Raw genomic sequence first — 16,161 nt, 5'->3', positions numbered from 1 at the left:
TGTTGTTTATTGTGGGACTATCAATGGGATCATAGATCAGATCAAAAAGATACAGCCTCTTTCACAAGCTTTTTGATATGTCAGTTTCACAGAGTTAAATGCAGATCTGAGTGCTGTCTGCTTCAGCTGGTCAAACTAAACTAACAGAAGAAAATATTCATTAGCAATATTTTATAAATTGCTGCTTAAATGATTTTTCTTGGCACTACCAAATGGCTGAGTTAAGTTAATGTGCATTTTTCTCAAAGAGCTGTCATAGACCTTCACATGAAGCACACCTTATGGGAAATAGAAGAAAAACAAAGCAAAATTAAACTAAAACAAACCAAACAACTCTCCCACTCCCAAGAAAAGAAACAAAAACCTCCAAAACCCAACAGCCAACCAACAAAAATTTTTAAAAATGAACCAAATAGAATATTAGAATGAATACCACATATTTTCCAATTAAAGAGTGAATCAGATACCAAAATGTAATCAATAATTCCTTAATACATTTCTCTCCTCCAACGAACTGTAGATTTTTACCCACTGCAAGCAATTTCTATACTGACTTGTAATACTAAGTTAGATGGAGTAATCAAAGGATCAAAGCTAGGAAAAAAGCACCAGCTGCTGCAGAAGGTGAGTGAACAGCTAGTAATCATATTAATGACATTACTAATTTATGTGGTTGATAGAATTTAGAATAGGAGAGAGGACTCATCTGTCATCATTGTATCATCCATCATAACTATGGCGTCCTAAGTAATATGCAGGCTGTTAACAATTTTTGTTTGTTTTCCTGCTATTCCATTGATTTATTTGGAGAACTTTTTTCCTACTCAAGAAAATCAAACACTTAACATGGCAAATACAAACAAGGAATTTTTTTTCTGTGGTAAAGGAGCAGAGAGAGTAAGTACAGATAAATTCATGTTATTCTAAAAATCAAAAACCACAATAAAGCCATGTTTTTTGGGTTTTTTCCCCTTCAGTAAGTATTTAATATTCTGTCTTTTGTATAGGTTCAGTTGAATTAAAAGTAGGCATGTTTCCAAAGTGGCATACTGGAAGAGATAGATGACTATGGAGCTGTTTCTTCTAGTTTTGTAGTGAAAACACGAGCCACAATCTACAGTTTGCAGTTCTCTTGGTATAAGACTGTTTAAAGGGGAAGACTCTAAAATAAGTTCTCCCTCTTTGTGTTATGCAATCCCTTTCAACTAATAAGGAGAAGTGAAATACAAGCAGAGCCTTGGCCTTCAGCAAAACCTGCCAGGACAGAGAGATTTCCCTGCTTTTCCAGGCTCCGACTTAAAAAGGGACTGTGGCAACATTCCCCCATCCTCAGATTCTGGCTCTGGTCGTGACACTGGGTCTTAAAAAAACAGTAAGGATTGGGGGAGGTGGGGGGTGGGGAAGAGATAGATATGGAATAAAGAACATGTCCAGTTACCCACAACACCCATGAATGACAAAACTATTTTCTCAAGTCTCTTGAAGTTCCAAATTTCCTTAAACTCTAAATTATCTATTTCTAGTGTCAGTGTAGTGGAGATATTTGGGTTATTTTTCCATTCTAAAATAGATTAGTAAAGTATTTTCAGCACTTTCTTCACAGGTAATAAGTTTAAGCAAATGGATACTTTAATATAGATGAAATGCTTGTTTGCAGTTATTCAAGTTAAGTAGACAAAAGAGGTTTGTTTTCTGGGGTAAATTAGGAGCACAAACACAAACAATGCAGTGCATTGATTGATGACAGTGTGTGGAAAATAATAGATTTTATGCAACCTATTTTACTGTAGTGAGAGGTGTGATTCCCTGTCATCATTATTGATTTTCATTAATGAGGAAAAGTGTCAAAATGTACTTTTGACACTATGACTCCTGAAGTCATAGCACTATTTTTCTCTATGAACAATTGTTTTTTCCTTTGAATATGTTCATTCCTTTTGCAGTCTAGGGCCTTGTTATGCATTAGCCTCCATATCTAAAAATAAGAATATCTGTGAGAAAAAACTACTCTCTTTCTTCTGTGCGGGTTATGTGGAGTTTGAGTTCGTGGAAACAAAGTCTGGGGCTGTCTTTTGACAGAGAAGGAGTCTTATGCCTGAGCACTATAAAAAAAACTCAGTAAGGAGGGTCATATAGCAAATCTGACAAAAAAGATCTGGGACATCCCTGATCTGGTTTCTGCTGTAGCTATAGCATCCAGTATAATTTTACTGTCAGATAGCTTACTTACAGGCATTATCAGTCAGAATTTAGAGGGAAAATTTAGAGTTCCATACTTGCTCCAAGTTTTGACTCTTCTTTCCTATTTCATTTCAGTTCTTTGCTGAGGTAGGTTCACATGCACTCCTGTTTTTAAAGGTGGGAGGAGGAGAAAAAAAATCAACAAAGAAATTAAATTCAGGTAATGTGGATTTCATAGGACATAACTCAGGTGCTTTGTCAGCATCATTTAAAACTCTTTATCACTAGATCTTACTATCTTAACCTTTTTTTGTGCTCTGTAGTTCTTCCACGGCATGTTTAAAAAAAATTAAATGCTATACTCGATAAGTCATTTTAGAATACTACCAATTTTTGTAACATTTCCTGCTTGTACTTCAAGAAATAGTCTGCAAAACAATGTTTCTGAGCTAGTCCTCCATGTCTGTAATTGGAAATGACTACACAGATCATAAAATATCAGATCTTGTAACTTTTGCAGAGTAGTTGAATAGACTCCGTAGGCATGAAATCCATGTCTCTGGTCCTGTAGAAAATGTCATCTCAAGCCACTTTTCTTCATTTAGCAATATCTTAAAACTGTTTTATAAAGGAACCTTAATATAAGGAGTTTTCATAATGAAATGTTGAGTCTATTCCTTGGACTTTTCAGGAAAATGATTCTGCAACCTCTGTTTCTTATGCTCATTTCTGAACCAGACTCCTTTGTTCTATTCCATACACTTTTTGAGCCTTCTTTGAGTTCCTTCCCCATTTTGTCAGATCAATGGCATCCAGCTTTCTCTAACTATAAAGATTACACAGAAGCGTGGTTATGTGGACTGAGAGGAAGATAAAGAAATAATCTGACCAGTAGTTTCTTCCTGGGGTTACTGTTATATATTTTCTTATTACAATATGCTTTTGATTCTTTGGCTCCCAAGTAAATCTGAAACTTGCTCAACAGGTTCCTCCATCTTTAACCTTTCCAGAGGGTTACAATTTGATATGGAAGAACCACCCTGGGATTTCAGGCTAAAAAAGATTCTCAGGGTTTCAACTATAAGAGGTCAAGAAACAGTTGCTTAAACATCAGGGAATTGTGAGAAGCTCTAAATAGTTCTGGTTAACACAATTCTAGACAAGTATTGAGCATATGCACTGTCAGGTACTTCAAAATAAAATAATAAAAGTCCTCAAATATGTTTGCTTTTTTTCATTTAATAAGCTTCTCAAGATGATCAAAGATGTTTAAAATCCAAATATGGTGTTGTCTTTGTCTATGTATGAAAATAACTTGCATTAGGAATACAGAAAACTTCAAGGTAAACAAAAAGAACTTAAAAAGTGGACATAAGAGAATTGTACATTTGTTCTTTGCAGGACAGGTCTTGCATTTCAGGTTTGACATAAGTTATTTATCAAACTTTGGCCAAAAACTCTGCATAGCTCTCTAAATTCTTAGAAGTTTTCCCATCCATCCATCTTCCATATAAGTAGTCTGTCTTCTTTCTCTTAGTGCTCTTTTAGGTCTCAATTTATTTCTTTACAAACATGGCACCTCATTATGTTTGAGAGTCTCTGGAATGTCTAAAACAACTGAAATGCTTCTTCAGGTGTGACACGGGATTTATTAAAAGTCTTTTGGATTAATGGACAGAGGTTAGATATTCCACAGAATATAAATAGCACCAAATATGTTTATTTGGACTGATTATTTTGTAACAAATCCTTGCAGTTTTACTTTCTCTCCATTTGCCACTTCTTATTCACATATAATCTCTAAATTTATTTTCCATCAGATATTATCTGTTGATTTAAAACCAAACACAACTTCAACTAGTTTTCAGTGACTTAAGTCTGATCCAGTCACTCAAAGAATTATAGTATATTCCTGAAAAGACAGAGCTTAAATAGATAGTATCTGACACACATTTTCCCTTCAGTATATGAAATGGAAGTCAAAAAAGAAAAATCTTTGCCATCAATTTCAAGCACAAAGTGTTATGGTAAAAGAACTAAAACCCATCTACAATCATTCTAATTGAAATATAATTATCTATTATTGTAAATTGCAAATAATATTTTTTCTTTTTAACTACATTTATATCTTTACAATTAAAATATGTTTTAAAATGAAACAAAATAGTGTATAATTTTCAAAATAATTGGCAAGTATATTTGTTTGAGAAATATTCTTTCACATTATCAAGTAAAGCTACATCAACAGCTAGGATCAAATTTCACAGTGAGTTTCCATTGGGGGTAAAAATGCGTGAAAAAAATCCTTTATACAGTTTTTTTATTTTAAGTTATTTACAGAAATTCATTTAAAACTCTATGGTACCCTGAAAACCATGAAATTCCAGTTTTCATAGTTTTGCCATTCATTCAAAAAGTTTGTCTTCTAAAAGAATTATTACCATTGCTTTTACCACTTTAAAGTCTTACAAAGAAAGGCTGTGAAGAAACCTGATGCTGTGAAATTATTAAGTTATACATTGATTATGATGGATAAAATTAAGTTACTGTGTCATGACTATGACCTGCCTAAAACCCACTATAAATACACATTAAGAACCAAAGAAATACCATAACATACACACTGCATCATCTGGAACATTTTGAGCCTTCATTTCCATTCTTAGACAATGGCTGAGTCCCTAATGATAAAAACTATGTATTAAGATGTTCTATTATTTTTATACCATTATCAAAGCTTAACAGATAACTAGTAAAAATAATAATAGTGTCTCCTCTGTACATTCTTTGAAAGCAAAACAACACATTAAGCCAAAACAAGGATAATTATTTGAGAAATGGCAGCTATGATAAAATCAAAGGGGAATTCACACATGAATATTCGTATGACAAGGGAAAATGCTATTGGAAAGGAATGAGCCAGAAAAGGGTGTGCAAGAAGCCAAGAAGTAAATAAATTAGAAACAGGAACTAAATTTTCCAGCTTGCTACCAAAATCATTGTTAACTATTTTTGTTCCAGAGTGTTTTATGTGACATTTTTTCTATTTCCCTCCAGTTAATTTTCCTTACAATACTATGCAATATATTGTTCATGCCATTTTGATTTTTTTTATTGTCAAAATAGGAGTGATCTCACTTCATAAGTATCCAAAAGTTTGATATTTATTCTAAACTAGTCTGTGGGAATCCTTTACACCTCTGTAAAACAATAAAATCTTAAGACACAGAAAATCATCCTCTGTGCTGAAAATTAATTCTCTTTGAACAACTTTTTAAAGTCATATTGTTATCTCAACATAAATACTAATTTAACTTTCTAAACTTGGGTGCTTCTTAGTCAGCATTTACGTATGCCAACATTTTTCATTCTGATTGCTCTTGGATGCTGATTAGTCATTTACAACAGCCTCATGTCTCCATTCAGGCTAATGGCAAATGACTGCATTGTTTCTTGCCAGCAGCAAGATGGAGAGAAAAGAAGGGAGGCTCCTTTAGCCCATGTAATGCAGCGATTATAACATGCAGACATAAACTGCTCATTTGCAAGAAAAGTCAAGAGAAGGCAATTTGCAAGAATTGTAGCACCAAGTTTGGAAGGACCATTGTTTCTTCAGGGCTATAGAACGTAGATATATTCAGGAGTCAATGCCCTAAAAGGAAAGAACTAAACACTAGAATCTGGAAAGATATTTTTATTATTTAACCCTGATTATTCCTACATTTGAAGCCATTCTAAAAGTATTCACCTTTACACAGTGAATTCTCATTAATCTTGCTATGAAGGAGTAAGACAAATGACAGAGGATAAATAAAATAGGAAATAAAAGATATAAAGTTAGGTTAACAAGCAGTTTTGAAATCAAAGTGTATTTCTGATGTACTATGTTCTTAGAAATATTTCTGTCATTACAACTAAAATATTTGTCGACTTCTGAATACACAATTTGCATATTTATAACCATTTCATGTCTAAGGTTAATACTGTTTTTATCCAAATGCTTAGAAAAATCTACTGTGTTCTAATGTCTTTTCCTTGCTTGTTTTTCAGTGCAAATGAAAATTACAATTACGTTTACTATAAAGTTCCTGTTATGTTCCTGTAGGATTAAAAACCCCCACACAAAACAAAACCAACCAACCAAGTAAAAGAAGCCCAACTAAACTCAAAGACACTATAGCTAAGCACCTGTCAGCATTTATAACCACTTTTTTTGATGAAATTTTGCTTGGCATTTAAATTTCTATCCCAGGGGATGTTTGCACTTAAGTTTAAAAGCAAACCACTTCAGATGTTTTTGGATTATGGAACTGTAGAAATGAAATTCTCAACAGATCCACCTGTTTTCTGGAAATGAAAATTAATGAGAGCATGGTGCCTTCATGCCTGTATGTGTCTTCACCGATTACTTCTTTATGGTGATGTCATGTGAAAAGGGGAGATTTCCTCAGACCCTTTGAGTTTGATTACTCTGCTGGTGCCTCAGTAAATCTGAGATCCTTGTGCCCAACAAGTCTGTCAGTGTCCCATGAAGGGGACTACACTGAACAGTCTGCTGGATTGAAGGGCAATTCAACTGACTTATTCAGAGACACAAACCAACAGAGAGACCTCCTCATGGGTCTCCACACATTTATTTGAGCATATTACTCCTTTTTGGTCACTGCTAGCACCCCTGAAGGACTAGCACTAACCATTTATAGAGTAACACTTTTTATTAATAAAATTATGACAGCTTAAGGTTCAAGGATTGCTGGTGATACTACCTGACTGCAAAATCATATCCAAAGCAATATACTAACGATCTCTAATCACTAACAAAAGTTAGCTCAAGATAATCATTCAGCACCCATAGAAGTATGGTTCTTACCCAAGAGGTGACTCTATGGGAGAGAAGACTGGTTCAGCTTGTCAGCTGATGCCAGAGTTACAATGGAGTTTTACCTAACTTCTCCCCACCCTTAACTTACTTTTATGCTATGTCTTTACATTTAGGTGGAGCTTGAATGACTTTAGTCATGCATCTTACTCACCAAGGGGTGACTGTACATTGGAGGTGGGTAATGTCAGTATTATGTCTGAAATAACCTTGGGATGATGTGCAAACCACCACATAAGGGTGACCAAGGGAGGCTGTGAAGAAGATGCAGCTGGACTCTTCCCAGCATGAAAAGAGGGCAATGGAAACAAATCCAAGTACAGGAAATTTTGATTAAAGTTTTGGGGTTTTTTGTTGGTTTTTTTTTTCCCTGTTAGGGCTTCCAAATGCTTGAAAAGATCACCTGGCGAGCTTGTCCAGTCTCCATTCCCACTATGAGCAGAGGGATTAGGACAAACTCCCCCCAGTCTCATTCATTCTGTGATTCCATGGATCTATGGAAACAGAATAATAATGTATTGAATCCAGAATATTTTCCCACTGCAAATGTTCTTTTTTTCTGAAAGCTAACATCAAAGTACTTGGATAGAGATCAATCAATGTAACAAACTCAATCCTTTCCTTGCATATCAGTAAAATGTAGAATCTCAGGAAGAAGTAAAATATTCTTCATGTCTCAGAATGAGACAAGAAAAGTACTCTGAAAGTGAAAAGAAAATAATATTGTTCTGATTCAAATAAAGCTACACTACATGATGATTCCGTCTTTGATGCTTGCTGGACTTTGCTGAACTCTTTTTGTGTTTTCATTCCAGATATATTTATACTGACACTATATTCTTTCTCAGGCAAATTTTCAGAGAGGTTACAGATAATGTAAAGTCCTTTGGTCCAGAAAGCCATACAATTTCTTTTTCTTTGAATATATATAATTTTATGAATATTGGTGTTTTTTAGACTAAGAAAACTAGTTTTGACTTGATGCTAAAGTGCTGTTGAATCACAGATAATACACTTTGGCATTTATTGCATTAATACAAGTCTGCCCCTGAAATTATTTGCAATTATATTAAAATCCATGCTTAATATTGCTTATTCTGAGATTCTGCTTAAAAATCTACCATGTATCTTTGAGGAAATAGGTATAGAGTAACTTGTCAGAGCAATATGAAATTTGGACATGGAATGCCTATAAATGTGATATTTCAGAGCCTTTCAGAGAAAATTGGAAACTTAGTATGCTTCTCACTCTTTAAATCCCAGAAGAGATAAACATTTCTTGCTCAATTAAGGTTCCTGCCATAACAAAAAAAAAGTTTTGTAGAATAAATTTGTTCAGTTGCTATAATAGGTGGTTGTAATAGGATGTAGCTGAGAGTCAAAGGTATTATCTAATTATAGCATGCAGACATTATTATATAGTGTTTATTATATATTAGCTTATTTTATTTAAATGGCAAAAGTTTAGCAAGGAGAAGGACTCCTCCATTTTCCCTTTTCTTCACAGTATATTAAACCATTAAATAAACATTAATAAACATTAATAAAGACTGAATAGTATTTTAGTATTTTTCCTTCAAAAATTAAGATTTTTTATTATAAATACAACACGACATAAGTGTTGAGTTTATTAATTGCCCTCCATATATCTCAGATAAAAGTGTGAATTGTGAAGCAGAGCTCTCCTTTTTTGCAGGTCAGGGTGTTTATCAGTACAAAATTGTAAGAAATTTAAATCTTAACATGTATATTAGAGAAAGCATTTACAACATTCTACTTTAACCTGACATCTTCATGTGTTCTTCTCACTTTCAAAGTACAATTCCACCTTTATTTTATCTTTCTCAGAAGAATATTCAAAATTAATATGAAAAAAATGAAAGGCATGTTCCATTAATTTGATTAAATTAATTACAAGTATATATTCTTGGAAGGAACTTGTTTCCTAAAATAGTGAGCATGTACTAAGCTATGGCTATTTATACCACACTAAAGATACTTTGATTTTATATGTAATTAGGATCTAGGATACATTCTGGGTTTATATTCTAAGTTTGCATTCTGTGGGTAGTGTCAGAATTTGAGACATCCTCTCTTTTTTTTTTTAACTTCTAATAAATATAACACAAGAAACATAATAAAGCACAACTAAAACCTTGGTTTCAAAGCTCTTCCAAAGTCAGCCTCCATGAGGAGCTACTTTATTTTACCAATATATTGGTCATTATGTTTGCGTGATTTAGACAGTATGTATTTTCTTATGAAGGTCCCTGAGATGCATCCCTTGCCTTCAGACACTTGTTTCTCTTTCCCCTCTTCTTGTTCTATCAGTTAAAATATTTGACTTGATAATTCTTTGACCATCTAAACCTCAATTTGTTGTGTATCTTTTCTAGTATGATCTTCTGAGCTTCTTACAAAGACCTTTGAGGGAAATAAATTAAAACTGATGACATTTTTTTTTTAAATGAAGAAAATCATACAAGCGAGTATAACTAAGATTGAATAATTGATTTAAATATATAGACCTAGAGGTATGCTCTTGTGAGTACTCAAGATGTTTATTTCATGTGTGACAAAATAATGCTGAACATCGTTTAGTATATGTTTATATACTCCACATATACATAAGAATGTAGCAACTCCAGTGTTGTGTTAGAGCAAAGATCCATTTAAGCCACCATCAAATCTTCAACAGACTCCGTATTCTATTCTCACAGAAGGAATATGGAATAAACAAAGCAGCAAAGATAAAGATTTTCTCTTGGAGAGTCCCTCAGGTTCTGTCACAATTTCACTGTTATGAAATCAATTAAAAAAAATAATTCCTGGGCCCACTTGCATCTAACATAGCTAAAGGTGCATAGACTCTCCAAACCTCTCTTCCATTGCTTTTGCCAGCTTTCCACTTGGTCCTGTAGAAATTGTTGCACAACTAACCAGTTGAATGAAGGGGAAAATTAAGATACCTTCCACTCTTAAGATGAAATATGTTTCCCAAAAGAGTTGAGTAATTTCTGTTTACTCTATCAAAATGTTACAGTGGGGTGGGTTTTTTTCACATGTGAAAATAAGGACATTATAAAATTCTTGAAGAAATGTGTTTTTGTCCATCTCTACTCTAGGTTGGCCCAAAAGCATTCATAAAAAACAAAGATGGACCAGTTTTTTTTCCTTAGAAGCATAAACACAGGACTAGGAGACTTGTTTGTGAGATTACTTGGGAGAAGAAAAAGGAATGAGAAAAAAAAGTATGTCTCTTCTCAGGAATTCAGGGAATATTAATGTAATTTTTTTTTTTTTTTTTTTTTTTACTGTTTGTGTCTTTTACTGAAGTTGAGTCTAGGAATGCATGCAAGAATTCCTTTCTCAGTGTTTTCAATTAGCTGGCAAACATAGCTCACGACATGGGGAAAGAACAGCAAGTTATCCTGGAACTTTACAGTGCTCTTCTAGTTTTTGCTATCTATATCCTTTATGTTCTATAGCAAAATGTATCTGTACCTTTCAGAATCTGTATCTTATCTCCCCATCAAGACACATATTTTAGAAAGACAAGATAAATTACTTCTGTAGTACTGTAATATTAATTGTTATTAACCAATAATTTAATCAGTTGATTTGATTAATTCTCAAAAATTGAAAGCAACAGGAAAATATCCTCAAGATTTTAGTTATCAGGGGTTTTTTTTGTTGGATTTTTTTTCTTTAAAAAAGACATTCATCTTCAGAATCTTAAACACATAATGGTGATTAAATACTTGCCACATTTCATTATTATAAAATCTTCAAGGTGAGGGAAGTCAGGAGTGTGAGGAGAAATCATTGCCTAAAGTTAGAAAGGATTCCTGCTCTCATACAGAAACAGAATTGAAAACATTTTTTAATTCTGAAATAGAGAAGCACAAACTTTTATGCTAGAAACATTTACATCATAATACTTCTAGATAACATTTTAATTTTATAAAGATTACAAACCTTGAAAATACCGCCCTGTATTGGAAGTGATGACAGAATGTTGATTATAGTGTTGTGTCTGTGACCTTGCAATTACTGATGCCACACGTACCAGCTGTGATGAGTATCTATGAACACAAGTTGAGTTCCTGCCAGATTATGAGTAGGACATAGAATTTTGCAGTCCATACCAGTGTGCCACCTACTGAAAATGAAATATTTACTCTTTCCTTTATATTTTTGGTTTTTATCTCTCTTTTTTTTTTTTGGTTGGTTGGTTTTTGTGGTTTTTTTGTTTGTCTGTTTTGGGGGTTTTTTTCATTGTGTGTTTGTGGGGTTTTTTGTTGTTTGCTTATGTATAGTTTCTCCTAGTGATGAATGCAACTGTACCAAAAGGTAGAATATTGAAACAACTTATAGCTAAAATCTACACATATATGAGCAGGGATATCTACATAGCTGCATACACGTCTGCATATATGTCTTGGCTCACTGTCAAAACTTTAACCAGTGTCTGTTGCTTTGGAGCTGAGATAAATACTGATTTTGAGAAGAGAGGAAATTGAAGTCATAAGCATTGACCCATATCAAAAAGGTTGGATTGTAACTACAGAATAAACTCCTCATGAGTGAATCACGAGAGAAGCTGGTGTTCACTGTTTCAAAGAAAGGAATTTGTATTGTAGAAAATGAATGAGAAGGCTTGTCTATTTGGTGCTATTTATTGAACAAGATGTGCATACCCGTTATGATTTACACAAGATAAGCTGAAATAATGAGTCATTGCTGAACTCAGTGATTGCATTTATCCTAGCAGAACTGTATCATCTTCTGAGCAGTTACTTGAAAGTTGAATTTGTTGAATTGAAATGTTTCTTGTAACAATAAGAGTTCTTTAGTATTTTGGGGTTTTAGACATAAAAAAACCTGTTCTGCACACCAGGCAACTTTGGAAGTCAGAACAGTGTGCTTTTTATTGTCTATTTGTTTATTTGAGCTATTGTTTGTTTGTCTGCTTATGACAATTATTATTCTTGGAATGAATGAACACTGAATACATTATATTCTAACCCTTAGAGCTTTATACATCCTGGGCTTTATCTGTAAAGTTGCAAACAACCCAAATTTAAATATTGAACCATTAAAAATAATTCAGCTTGACTGTTTAAATTACTTATGCATCTACAGTACATGCTCTCATGATTGTATTTCCTTGTAAAATATTACCATATGAAATCAAACAGACAATTAAAGTTCACAAATGTGGAGAAAATATATTACCAACATGACACTGTAATTTAGTGACAGATATTGTATGGTAACATTGTAATGGCCCACAGCCAGTGAATATTTCTGTGCAGATGGTCCCTGCACCTGCAAGCTTTTGGAAGGTACCATGTTTTGAATGCTATGTTTAGATCTCATGAGAAGGCCTTTTTTGAATGTTAATTCAATGCCCAGAAATTTTAGCTTGTAGCAATTATTTCTACTATGATGAGCCTAAGTTTTGTTTATTCCTCTATTAAAAAGCAATCGTGGTGGAAATCTGTGTTGCTAAAAGAGTGAAGTCTTAACAGGCTGTCATAGGTGAGTAAAAATAAAGTATCAAACATTCCAGTGGTTTGTACATTTCACCATCACTGGCACTTGTTCATATTCAGTTCAATGTGGATGTTACCTGCCATGCTACTGCTTCATTCCAGCTATTTGAACTCTATTGGTACAAATCTCAGTAGTTATATAATAGTATTGAAAGTGAGAAAAATTGTGTCTTTAATGTGTTATTGTTACACTGTAATGTTATTCCCTTATCAGTATGTTTTTAAAAAAACATAATTATAGTTTACAAAGTTATCACATATACGAACTCCCATTTCAAAATGTATAAAAAGTGTATTGACCTACATTTTATACTCACCTATGTCATCTGTATCCAATGAGAATGACCTGTTTCATATATGATGCTTGTATAAAACCATAACTAAAGAAATTAGTAAAATTAGCAACTAATCTTTCTTCTAACAGTCATATCTCATTGTCCTACTTCTAGCCATTTTTGTGTTTAGCCCACTTTTTCAAGAATGGGAAGTAGTAAATTGCTTATGATAAAAAATAATTTATTTGATAGACATTATTGGAGAATAGTTTTTAACCTTGCATTAAAATTTCGAACTTTTATATATGAAAAAATTGCTACAAAGTATTCAAATGTGGGTTTTTTCTTTTTCAAGTGATTGCACATACTTTTAGAGATGTTTTCCTTCAGAGAATGCTGCTTTTACACAGTTGAAACATTAAAAGCATGTTATCAAATTTCTTCACTTTTAAAATGATTGTAAGTTCTTTCCAGAGTACTTTGAAAATGTATTCAGTTCAATGTTAATTTTCATTCTTACTTTGAATTAAATATGTTTTATTCATATATTGTAAAGTTCGCGGAAATGAGAGATGTTAAGTGGGCAGACATGAGGATTTTTAGTATTATCATGATTTTCATTCCCTAAGCAAAGAATGCCACTGCAGTTTTTGAAATCATTAACAAGAACATATGCCTCCATTCTGGATTTGGAATGGCATTCTTTTTCCAAAGATCTACTGAAAAACCTAGCAGAACCCAAAAGGGGGAGAAAAAAATTGCAGCCAATGAAAATCTTTAGTCTCAGATCCAAAACACAATAGGCTGAACATTTTTCTCTTGATCAAAAGTTATTAAAGGAAAGAACTAGTACAATAAGGACTCAACTATTTGAGAAGGCCATGCTACTCACAGCCAGCCCAAATACCTTTTGAACTGACAGCAGTCCTTGCAGGAGACATTCCTCAGAGAGGTTAAACACATAGATAGCATTTAAGATGCAGCAACAAAATTGATGAGGCTTTATCTCTGAAAGGTTTCCAAGCTGTTATTATAGACTACATATCACACTGAGATGAATTTTATGAGGCATGTTCTAATGGTCTGAAAATCTTGGTGCAAATCAGAAACTCTGCTGCTCATAGTCCACACTATTTGTTGAGCACAGAAGTCATGAAGAGATTGGTTAACTCAGTGACAGAAAGCAGACAGGTAGAGAGATTTCAGCTCTGTAATAATATGAATAAATGTATACATGATGAATTGATATAGAAAGCAGTCAGATTGAGGCTGACCAGAGGGAAACTACAACTTCAACATGTACCCAGAGGGCAGCACTCATGGACCCATGTTGTTAGACGCATTAGTGTCTGAACACAAGGTTTAAAAAGGCAGGAAAATTATACTAAATCACAGCAGATTAACCTGCCTAACACCTAATTAGACGATCAACTGATAACTGTTTAACATTTGCATACAAGTGCATTGACACAAAGGTGAAAAATGAAGTCACACCTGAAGATTTGGGACAATACACGTTGCCTCTCAGGGTGGAATATGTAGCCAATTTCTTAATGGATGAATGGCTTAGTGGTTTGGTTTTTTTAGTTGTTGTTGTTTGTTTGGGTTCTGTTGTTGTTTTGGGGTTTTTTTTTTGTTGTTTTTGTTGTGGTTTTATGGTTTTGTGGGGGTTTTTTGTTGGTTTTGGTTTTTTTTGTTTTGTTTTGGGGGTTTTTTGTTTGTTTTGTTTTATTTTTTTTATTTAACTTCAAATTAGAAAAACAGAATTACACATTTTCTGTAGTTTGACTGTTATACTATTTTCTAGGTTTTTGCAGGATAACAGAAGTACCCTGGTCTATTCAATCAGAGTTTATTATGATTAAAAACAAGTGCTTATATCTTGCAGAAAGCTGAACAAGAAAGACATGAGTTTGTGTCATTTTTCATTTCTTCTCTTCTTTGTATTTTTTGTTTCTGGTGCAAGAGATTAGCAGGAGGACCTAAGTTCTGCTATATGCCTAAATCCAAATGACAGTTTCCAGCTTCACATAGCTACTCTTTTTAGCCTTTTAGACACCTCTGTTTAGACTCATGTAGAATCTGAAACACTGACAGTGTAGATATTTTTTAGTTGCAAGTAAAGGGCAGCAAAACAGCCCTGTTGAGTACTGGTAACACTTGTTCATTCTCCTTTTTGTTCTTATTTTTTTTATTTTTTTCTCACAGTTAAAATCAAATGGTAATTGATTTAACTGCTACTCAGTGTAGATCAACTAGCGTAGATCAATCAATGTAGAGCAACTAGTGCTCATAGCAGTCAGCAGCTTTGTGTCTTTGTTCTCTGGTGAGAGCAGAATAAGATAGCTTCTATCAACATCAACCTTCAAAACTACAGTTTGCAGGTAGAGTTTGGACCAAAAACTGCAGCTGAAATTTGTGTGCAACAATAAATGGAATGATGTTGGAAGCAAGAAAAATGAGAATAAAAGTCTCATTCAAGAAACAGGATTGAAAACTCAACTGTGGATTTTAAAGCCTATTCATAAAAATACATTTACGTACATTTATTTTTTTAATAATGAAATTGCAAACAGGTTGGGATGTTTGAGTTTATCTTTGTAATTAACTGAGGTACAGCCAAAATTTAATTACACCTGGTTTGGATTTTCCATGCATTTTAATTTTTTATTTATTTCCATCTCCCTGTCAGTAGCCTTCAATGAAGTTAGTGACAGGATATACTATTTCCTATAATACCATATAAGGACCTAAATTTCACAGAACACCTTATAGCACCATAATTTATATTGTGAATCCTGAGTTGTAAACAGAAAGATTTTGCTTTTAAAAAAAACAGGAAAATCAGCTTGAACTTCCTGATTGATAATTAACAAAAAAAAAAAAAAAGTTATTGATATTCATAGGTATAAGATGAATGAATTATAAAGGGAAGCAAATATTCCTTTTTTTTTTCTTTTTTAACTATTTCTGATCACAGTGATTGCTGGAAAAAATCTGATTAAGAAAAGGGACAGATCCATTTGCAAACATTGGGCTGTTTTCTTCCCTTCTGCTGCATAAATACATGAAAAACGTTAAAAATTATTAAAACATGAAAAATTAAGCCATAATGCAAGTGCTATAACCTTTAGTCCTCTCTTTTCTCAGTAGTCCTGAAAAAGAGGAGAGCAAAATGAGATGCCAACTAAAAGATGTTGCAGAAACTTACAGTCACAAAATAATTTCAGTGTGGTTGCCTGCACTTTGTACAAACTACTAGAACTGG

The sequence above is a fragment of the Lichenostomus cassidix genome, chromosome 1 (assembly GCF_008360975.1).
Source record: "Lichenostomus cassidix isolate B80296 chromosome 1, HeHo_3.0, whole genome shotgun sequence".
NCBI lineage: Eukaryota > Metazoa > Chordata > Aves > Passeriformes > Meliphagidae > Lichenostomus > Lichenostomus cassidix.
This window is presented reverse-complemented; position numbering follows the sequence as displayed.